General features: G+C 41.7%; 1 protein-coding gene across 1 annotated transcript in view; it reads left to right on the top strand.

Moving 5' to 3' along the window:
* The first annotated feature begins 390 nt into the window (after positions 1-390).
* Positions 391-10,568, top strand: part of LOC117952675 (MAGUK p55 subfamily member 4-like) — a 61,215-nt gene continuing 51,037 nt past the window's right edge. Inside the window, exon 1 of the mRNA XM_034885160.1 lies at positions 391-796. The gene's annotated coding sequence lies outside the window, so the exon portion shown is untranslated. The remainder of the gene's footprint in view (positions 797-10,568) is intronic.

Raw genomic sequence — 10,568 nt, 5'->3', positions numbered from 1 at the left:
ATTTAATACACGGGTCCAAAATGACCCGCTAACACTTCAGATGGCAGCAGAAAGCTAACACCAGAGGAAGGATATATATAGTTGTTTTTCTTTAACTGAGCAGTTATTGGTGAATCCTTGACAGGTTTGATATTTTGACATTGGGAGCCATGTCTCTTACGTCTGGCTGTTTCTGAAGGATCAGTTTTAATCTCTGAGTAGTTGACCCAGTGACCCTTACCCCAAACACTCACAAACACACACACACACACACCCACACACACACACACAGCTGGCCTCTTGAAGACCCAGATGTTGCAGCAGGATTTAATGCATCACAACTACTGTTGCCCTCTTAACACTGTGTTGCCTGCTAGTGCTGTGCTATATGACTTGCTGTGTGTGTGTGTGTGTGTGTGTGTGTGTGTGTGTGTGTGTGTCTTAAAGCAGCTAAGAGTTAAGAAGCTTTGTGATCTGTTGTAGAAGTGCTTAAAGTGAGCGATGGAGCGGCAGGGTAAATGAGCGAGAAAGTAAGGAGGAGTAGATGCAGAGCGAACCACAGAGAAACAGATTGTGACAGGAAGAAGGGCGGAAAACTAAAAAAAAGTTTTAATATAACAGAAGAAAGCAAAGAGAAAGAGAGAAGAAGGGGGAGAGAAAAAGAGAGAAGGGAGAGAGGTGGTTGGTGGATTAAATCGGGTTAGAGAGGATTAGTGTCTGTTTTGGTTTTGGTAGTAAAATCACATACATGTCAGTCCCCACTGGCTGATTCAAACACTTACGGACTGGACCAGAGGAAGAGGACGACGAAGAAGCGGTGAGTTGTATTTTCCAGTTAACACTGACTAATGTGTGTTAGTGACGTTTTTAAAAGAGGACTGGGGACTCTGCAGCTATGTGAGGCTAAATGCTAACAACAGCATGCTAACATGGATGTGTTAATGTCTTGAGTGATGTAATTTGTTAACCTGACACATCAGATGGTTTCATTAACACAGAATCATGTATGGTGGTGGACTGGTAGCTGGATAGGTGCCAGTTCACCTCCCCGGCACTGCCAAGGTGCTCTTGAGCAAGGCTCCAAACCCCCAACTGCTTGGGGTGCCTTTCCATGGGCAGCCCCCCTACTCTGACATCTCTCCATTAGTACATGAATGGGTACTAAGCATGTGTGTGTAATTCAGGCCTGTGTGTAATGTGTATTATAATGACTATAAGAAGTGTGAATTAAAATTTCCCTTGCAGGATTGATTATTATTATTATTATTGTTATTATTATTTTTATCATTATTACCATCTGAGAAGGCATCACTGGGAACTGTTTGGGAAAGGGAGGCCGTCATACTATGGATGTGTAATAAAAAACAGATACAGCGTTGGAGTCCCGTTCAATCTTATGAGAGAGGCACAGTGGCGTACGAAGCCTTCATGGAGCCAGATATTACCTGGATGATCAGTGCTGCTTATGCACTGTGTGCACTAGAGACCTCGGCCAGCCCATGGCATGGAAATGTCACTTTATGAGTGTTTCTAACATTAGTATGCGCTCCCCCAGCCCGCTTATGGCCCCCCAATGGCTAGAAATGGTGATAGGTGTAAACCGAGCCCTGGGTATCCTGCTCTGCCTCTGAGAGAATGAAAGCTCAGATGGGCCGAGCTGGAATCTTCCCTTCTGAGGTCATAAGTGACAAGGTTACCTCCCCTTTCTCTGCTTTGCCCGCCCAGAGAATTTGCCCCCCCCCCCATGAGAGAGAGACATCATGGCTTTCAAACGAGCAAACTCACAGAAGGTCAAGGCCACACACTCTGCCTCCACCTTGCCCCACAGTATTAGGGTCTGTATAAAAGACTTCAGATATAGTATTAGGGGACCACTAAGGTCTATTTAAAAGAGACTTCAGATACAGTTTTAGGGGACCACTAAGGTCTATTTAAAAGAGACTTCAGATACAGTTTTAGGGGACCACTAAGGTCTATATAAAAGAGACTTCAGATACAGTATTAGGGGTCCACTAAGGTCTATTTAAAAGAGACTTAAGATACAGTATTAGGAGACCACTAAGGTCTTTATAAAAGAAACTTTTGACACAGTATCAGGGGACCACTAAGATCTATATAAAAGAGACTTCAGATACAGTATTAGGGGACCACTAAGGTCTATATAAAAGAGACTTCAGACACAGTATTAGGGGACCACTAAGGCCATTCAAAGAGCATCATGTCATGGGACCTTAAATGATTTAATGGGGCAGGTTTTGTACACTTTTTAAATGGTGTCATTCCAAACGGATCAAACTCTGACAGTGAAACAAGTTATTTCACGGGGGTTGTGATGCTCAAAAAAAATTCTCCACTGACTTTCCAGATGTCTCTTTCTTCTTGATAGTCTCTGGGAAATAGTCTTCCAAGGCTTGAGGGCATCACTCAATGGGTCAGAGTTGTAGTTCCACTGTTTGAACAATATGTTCAGTATGCTGAATGCAAGCTTGAACAATATGGATTTTTGTTGCTGGTATTAAGCAACAAGCATTCCTTCTGAACGGCTCTGGATTCCGGAAGGGATTTCCCAGTTTAATATCTCCATTGATGTTTCATTGAATGCTTATATAAAGACATTAGTAGCCTGCAAACACATTTATGTACATTGGGATTATCAACACTTACATGTTGTTTAGCTGTTTTAGTCTACAGCGTGCACAATTTGATCTTCTTAGGAACTGCAGGAGAAATTTCTCTAAGGGGGCATAAAAGTCAATGCCTTCTCATGTATTCAGACCAAAACGTATGATATTTGTTCTTGTATATTTCACAAGCATTATTAATTAAAACCCAAATTAATTAATTGATGTGGCTCGGGAAAGGGAAGTTTGGGGTCCCCTACTGGAGCTGCTGCCCCCGCAACCCGATACCGGATAGGCGGATGAAGATGGATGGATGGATTAATTAAACATTTTCCATTTATTTCTTTAACCAGGAGAGTACCATTTAGTTAAAGGGCCCATATTCTGCTCATTTTCAAGTTTATAATAGTATTCTGAGGTTGTACCAGAATAGGTTTTCCATTTTCAGGTTTCATTTTCAAAAACACAGATTTTTATTGTACTGCACATTGCTGCAGATCTTGTTTTCACCCTGTGTGTTTAGGTCTCTGTTTCATCTCACAAGTTTCTCACTTTTTTGTCTACAGAGTGAGACATCCACTTATATACTATCTTTGTTGGCAGCTGCACATGCTCAGTAGCGAGGTAAGATCCCATCAGCTAGATAACTCTTTCTCCAGCTTTGGTCAGTCCAAGGCAGGATTAGCTGGGAGACTTCTTCTAGACGAGGGCCACTTGTGAAATACCTAAACAACAGGGACAGGAAGTAGTTCTTTTGGACATTATGGTCAACTAGTGGCTGTTGGAGCAGTTTTTTTCATTGAGAACGAGCTAGCATGCTACGGTTGGCAAACCTCATCTCTTGTGCCGTAGAAAGCCGTGCATTAGCTCACCCGGAGACTGAAGACATAGGACATTCAGAAACTGGATCTCACTCAAAACACCATGGATAGTGTTTTTTCCAAGTGTGTATTTGTGTGGAAGCACCAAAAACAAAAAATAACATCCCAAATCAAACAAAGAGAGATTTTTTCATAATATGGGCACTTTAAAGGGGTGATAGAATGCAAAACCAATTTTACCTTGTCGTCTGCGAATAACGACAGTTCAGTGGGTAAATAGGACATACATAGAAACTCAAAATCCCATTGAAAATCTCACATTTTCAAACTACCGCTGAAAATGGGCGAATCCCAACAATGCTAAAAGATGACGTCAGGATCTCAAAACCTGTAGCTTTCTCATGCCCATGGATGTATTAGGAGAACGGTCACGCCCCAACATTTACATACAGACCTGAGACCAGTTCCTAATGTAGCTAGCGTTAGGTCAATTAGATGTCCGACTGCTCGTGTTTAACAGGATTTACAAAGATGAAAGTTTGGAATATTTTCCAGGATATTGACAATGAACCAGGGTCGTAAATGCAGAGTTACAGGCTGTACAGGGAATGGAGACACTTCTCATAGTCTTCCCAAGGAAGCAACTACTCGACGGGCTCGGCTAAGGAGATCCCTGAGAAGTTTGACACTCAGTTATTAATTTGCTCAAACTATTTCACCAAAGACAGTTTTCAAAACTTTGGACAATTTAAAGCAGTATTTGCTAAGCTGCTGTTACTGTCCCAATTGTCTGGTCATCCCAACCACAAGCTGTAAGTATGATTTTGTCGCTAACAGTAACATTAGCAATGCTAACGTATCCTGTAGCTAGCATAGGCTCATTCATCTTCTCATAACGAACGACAGTCAGAGTAAACCTCCCCAAGGTCGTAGCTGAAGCAACAAGCAAGCTAACGTTAGATGGCCAAATGCTGAGCTGAACATGTTTACTCACCACAGGTTACTAACCTATTTTGCGTTCAGCGCTTCTTTGTTTGGGTCTTGTTGTATGAAGTTTTAAAGCCAAAGTTTATGATGAATGGCGGAGCAGCTGCCGCTGTTTGTTGTCAACTCTCACTCACTTGCGGCAGCGCGCAGCAGATACTACGTGTTAAGGTAGGCAGGTTATAGTTAACGGAGGAAGGTAATAACGGCAAGCTCAGCCGACGCTTCCTAAAAATAAACATTGTTCACGAGTCCCGCACCTCGAGTTGGAGTCGAGTCTGAAGTCACTGTGTGTGCGACATAACGTTACTTTCTATGCATTCTTGATTAGTTCCATAACTTTGTAAATTAACAAAAGCTAGCAAGGGTTTGCCTTTCTCCTGTGTCATTCTTGTGAATTGGTAACGTTACACACACTGGTTCTATTGGCATCACATGTAATGGTACACTGACTGTTGTTTTGCTGACTCCAAAAAGCCTTGCAATGGCACCAATAGGCAAACCCGCATGTAGGAGTCCTTTCCACGGCGTCCACAGGCAGCATAGAAGCAAGGCGACCAGCTATCCCTGGTGTGTGGTTAACGTTAGCGACCGAGGTTAAGAAGATAGGCCGCTTCCTCCACATTCTGAAAAACTACATTGTCGACATCTGTGTCCATGTGTGACGCTAACTGAAACACACGTTCTGTCAGAGCGTCTAAACGAAAAATGATAAAGTCAATACTTATAACGTTAGCATTGTTTTCAAAAATAGTTGCTAAATGCCTCCTCTCACTGACAACTTCATCGCGGGTAGCCATCTTTGTTGTGTGTGTGGCCGGTGGCATGTAAATTCGACCATGCAGTGAAATGCTGACCAACCAATGGGCAGAGGTTGACCCCTTAAGACCCGCCCCTCCTCATTTGCATTAATGAGGCAGAAATACATGAAGAAATGTAAAAGTGACAGGCAGAAATAAATACCAGGGGTGAAAATAAATAGGGTAGAAATGCAAAGGAAGAATAAAACAGACCAAAAAATTAAACACACACAGAAATAAATACATTTAAAAAATAGGTAATTACTAAATAAAGTTGAAGATTATAACGGACAATAAATAAATAAGGTAATTATTACAAAGGTAAATATAAAAAGAAGATAATTAAAAGAGATATATACATTTATGTCTCACTGTATAATTTAATTTATACCTACATTTATTTGTTCATTGTATTTTTTGGGGCAATTAATTGTATGCCTATTTATTTATTGAGCATTTATTTATTTCTGTATTTATTCTTAAATATGGTAGACCTGGTCCTCCATATGCTGCACTGTACGGCATTAAAAGGCACAGCAGGACGTAGCTGGGCACCGCAGATCGTAGCAGGACGTAGCTGGGCACCGCAGATTGTGGCAGGATGTAACATAGCATCGCAGAACGGAAAGTGTAGCGGGGCCATGGCAACAGCTGCAACCATGAATTTAGAGCCTCCGTTATCCGAGGAAACATGCTGAGGGAAAAGAACATAAAGATTCCGGGGAATGACTACCCAGAGCTAGGTTAGTAACAAGTATTTCTGGGACGTGGATGCACAAAAAATGGGAAGATAGAAAGATAGAAAGATAGAGGAGAGAGGAGCTCAGTGTGTTGAAGGAAGTCCCCCAGCTGTCTAAAACTATTACAGCATAACTAAGAGACCCAGGGTAAAGAGAGGAGCCTTGTCAGGCTAGAACTCTCCCCAACCGGATCGGCCTCTAGTTTTATTATATAATTGATTATATGATAGATAAATCTGACAACTATGAGGAGAAGCAGGTGGGCCGGATTAGGCGGACGCTGCAACTCCTCACTCCCTAACTATTTTCAAATCAATTTTAGAGGTGCTCAGTGCATCATGGGAAGTCCCCAAGCAGTCTAGGACTATAGCGGGCGTAACTGATGGATGGTTCAGGACTTTCCTGAGCCAGCCCTAAATATAAGCTTTATCAAAGAGGAAAGCCCTAAGCATACTCTTAAATGTGGAGACGGTGTCTGCCTCCTGAACCCAAACTTAAACCTGGTTACACAGGAGAGGAGCCTAATAGCTGAACGCTCTGGCTCCCACTCTACTTTTAGAGACTCTAGGAAGCACAAGTAACCTTGCATTCTGGAAGCGCAGTGCTCTGGTGGGGTAGTAAGGTACTATGAGCTCTTTAAGATAAGATGGTACCTGACCATGAAGAGCTTTGTAGGTGAGAAGAAGGATTTTAAATTCTATTCTGGATTTTACAGGAAGCCAATGCAGAGAAGCTAAAACAGGAGAGATGTGATCTCTTTTCCTTGTTCCTGTCAGAACACGTGCTGTAGCATTCTGGATCAGCTGAAGAGTCTTTATGGACTTTTTTGAGCAGCCTGATAATAGAGAATTGCAGTAATCCACCCTAGAAGTAACAAATGCATGGACTAATTTTTCTGCATCATTTTTAGACAGGATATGCCTGATTTTTGCAATATTACGTAGGTGAAAAAAGGTGGTCCTTGAAATTTGCTTTATGTGAGAATTAAAGGAAATGTCTTGATCAAAGATAACTCCAAGATTCCTCACAGTGGTGCTGGTGGCCAGGGTGATGCCATCCAGAGAATCTATCTCTTTGAATAATGCGTCACTGAGGTGCTTGGGCCCCGGAACAATAACTTGAGTTTTATCTGAGTTTAATATTACAAAATTACAGGTCATCCAGGTTTTAATATCCTGAAGGCACATTTGAAGTTTAGCTAATTGATTAGTTAATCCGGCTTGATTGATAAACATAACTGAGTATCATCTGCATAACAATGACAGTTTATGGAGTGTTTCCTGATAATATTGCCTAAAGGAAGCACAGATCCTTGTGGGACTCCAGAACTAACTTTGCACGGAGGATTCATCGTTCACATGAACAAACTGAGATCAATCTGATAAATAAAACTTAAACCAGCTTAGAGCAGTTCCTTTAATGCCAATAAATGTTCCAATCTCTGTAATAAGATATGATGGTCAATGGTATCAGATGCAGCACTAAGATCTGATAACACCAGTACAGAGATAAGTCCTTTGTCTGATGCAATTAGGAGGTCATTAGCAATTTTCACAAGTAATGTCTCTGTGCTATGATTCACTCTAAATCCTGACTGAAAATCCTCAAATAAGATGTTGCTATGCAGGAAGTCACACAGCTATTTGGCAACTACTTTCTGAACAATCTTAGAGAGAAATGGAAAGCTGGATATAGGTCTATAGTTAGCTAAAACATATGGATTAGGGTTGGGCTTTTTAAGGTTGGTTTTTTTTTAAAAGAGGTTTATTTACAGCTACTTTAAAGTACTCTGGTACATAGCCTGTTAATAAAGATAGATTGGTTATACCTAGTAGAGAAGTGTTGACTAAGGGTAAAACTTCTTCAAGTACCCTAGTCGGGAAAGGGTCTATGAGGCAGGTTGATAGTTTAGATGAAGAAATTCCTGAGAAGTTCCTGAGTTTAGAGATAAGTCAGGTAAAGGCAGGTCTTGGTGAATTTTGCTTCTAATAGTTATAATTTTATCATTGAAGAATCTCATAAAGTCGTTGCTACTAAGAGCCATGGGAATACTTGGCTCAATAGAGCTGTGACCTTTTGTGAGCCTGGCTACAGTGCTGAAAAGAAACCTGGGGTTGTTCCTATTTTTCTCTATTAATGACAAGTAGTTCGATGCTCTGGCATTACCGATGGCCTTCCTATACGTTTTAAGACTTTCTTGCCAGATTAAATGAGAATTTCATGTTTGGTGGAACGCCAAATTTCCCAAGTTTCCGCGATATTTGCTTTAGTTTGCGAGTTTTGGTGTTATACCATGGAGCTTACCGTCTTTGTTTTATTATCTTCTTTTTTTAAGAGGGGCAACAGCGTCGAGTGTCATTCGCAGCAAGCCTAGGATTAGCATAGGAGTCCTCAAATTAGCATAAGAGTCCTCCGTTACTTTGTTATATGGTAATGAATTAAAAGCTGATGAAATTAACATCCTTAAATTTAGCTACAGCACTATCAGCCTAATGGCGTGTATTTCAGCAGTATAAACTCAAAAGTTATTAAACAGTGGTCAGATAGAAAGGGATTCTGTGGGAACACTATTAAATGTTTAATTTCAACACCATATACCAGAACAAGATGGAGGGTGTGGTTAAAACGGTGAGTTGGTTTATGAACACTTTGAGAGAAGCCAATAGAATCTAATAGAGAGATAAACGCAGTACTAAGGCTATCATTGTCATTGTCCACATGAATATTAAAATCCCCTACAGTAATAAATTTGTCTGTTTTTAGCACAAAATTTGACAAAAGCTCTGCAGATTCAGATAAGAATTAAAAGTATGGTGCTCGGTACACTATAACAATGAGAACTGGTTGCATTGGGTGTGAAAGACTAAAACACTATGGGGTTTTGACTACCCCTGGAATGGAGGAGCAGAGAAGCGTGTTAGACTGCGACTCTGCCTCCTGGTCCCAACTCTGGATTGTCAAGGATTAGGTCCATTTATACATTTTTCAAGATTTCTAGAAATGAGAGCTGCTCCACCCCAAGTGGGATTAATCCCGTCTCTCCGAATCAGACCAGGTCTTCCCCAGAAAGACTGCCAGTGGTCTACAAAGCCCACATCATTATCTGGACACCACCTTGATAGCCAGCGGCGAAATGATGAGATGCGGCTATACATGTCATCAGTGGTTAGATTTGGCAGGGGTCCAGAGAAAACTACGGTGTCCGACATTGACTTTGCGAATGTACACACCAATTCAACATTGATCTTGGTCCTTAACGCCAACGTGAATAACAATCTTACTGTATTTACGTTTATCCTTAGCCAGCAGTTTCAGATAAGATTACCCGCTCTAGCCCCCAGGATGCACTTAACTATGGCTGCTAGCTTCGCTAACTTCACGTTTCTCAAAATGGCTGCCGTTAATCAGAGTTGGTTTCTCTGCTGGTGTGTTGCTGAGTGGGGAAAATCTGTAAAAAACGCTAACAGGCTGGTGGTGGTCCGTGGCCTTTGAAACCTTACGACTATCTCTTCCTCCCACAGTCACCCATGCACATTTTCCTGGCTGCTCAGGAGTTGCCGGGAGACGGCTACCAGAGATTAACTCAGGCTTGGGCCAGCCTGTGCCGACTACCGATGGTTAGCTACAGTAACTAATGACTGATCTATCTTGGTGCAGATCCGGACTTCTAACTCACTAAGCCTCGCCTCCATGTTTATCAATAAACTACACTTGTTACACATCCCATTGCCGTTAAAGGATGCAGAGGAGTAACGAAACATCTCACACATTGAGCCAGAGAAAGTTGGAAAAAAGAGACAACATTTCTAATTGCTAAGCTAAAGTCACTAGCAGCTAAGCTAAAGTACGGTAGTGTTAGCTACCAAGCGCTCCAAGCAACTATTATTTAACGAAAGTTCTTGAAAAACGTAAAATAAATGCTCATGCCTATGCCCCGTTGATGCGAGCTCTAAGCGGAGCAAATGTAGTTTAATGCACAACACTTTTCTCAAGTTCCAGTCACTTAACTGCTAAGCTAAAGTCTTTAACTTCTTGGGCGGACGGTTCCCGTGCATGGGAAATAAACTCGCCGTTTTTCGGAAGTGCTGACTTCTTTCCTAAATTGTAAGCATTAAACCGTCATAAACACGCTCATGCCATACATCATTTGAAAGCTTAAAGTCTCCTGATTCCATCGAGCCCACAGTGTGTGTTTCCTACCTGTCTCCTCGTGTCTTTAATCACAGCGGTGAAAGATCGCCAAAAACCTTAGTTTCCTACATCGAAAACACCCTAAGGTATTAGAATATCCAAGCCTTGTAATCCATAATTATCTGGTCCCCTCACAATCTTGTAGTTTCAGCCCAAGTTTTGACGTAGAGAAATCTAGAGAGTGCATCATTTCTTGGTTTCTATCGTGTGTATCTTTTTCCCTGGGCACGCTAGAGCAAAACCAAAGACAGCGTTACATTCTCTGGCTTGTGCAGTTTGCAATGAATGTTGATAGGATCAGTGTATCTCAAGATACCCCCAAGCTAAGCAAATGAAATCTCACACTCCCCATTTGGCCCACGTGGGAAAGATTGACAGTGGAGCCCACAAATTAGAAGATAAGGTCATAAAACTGGCATCCCTGTGTAGCCA

Source organism: Etheostoma cragini, chromosome 11 (genome assembly GCF_013103735.1).
Source record: "Etheostoma cragini isolate CJK2018 chromosome 11, CSU_Ecrag_1.0, whole genome shotgun sequence".
NCBI lineage: Eukaryota > Metazoa > Chordata > Actinopteri > Perciformes > Percidae > Etheostoma > Etheostoma cragini.
This window is presented reverse-complemented; position numbering and strand designations above follow the sequence as displayed.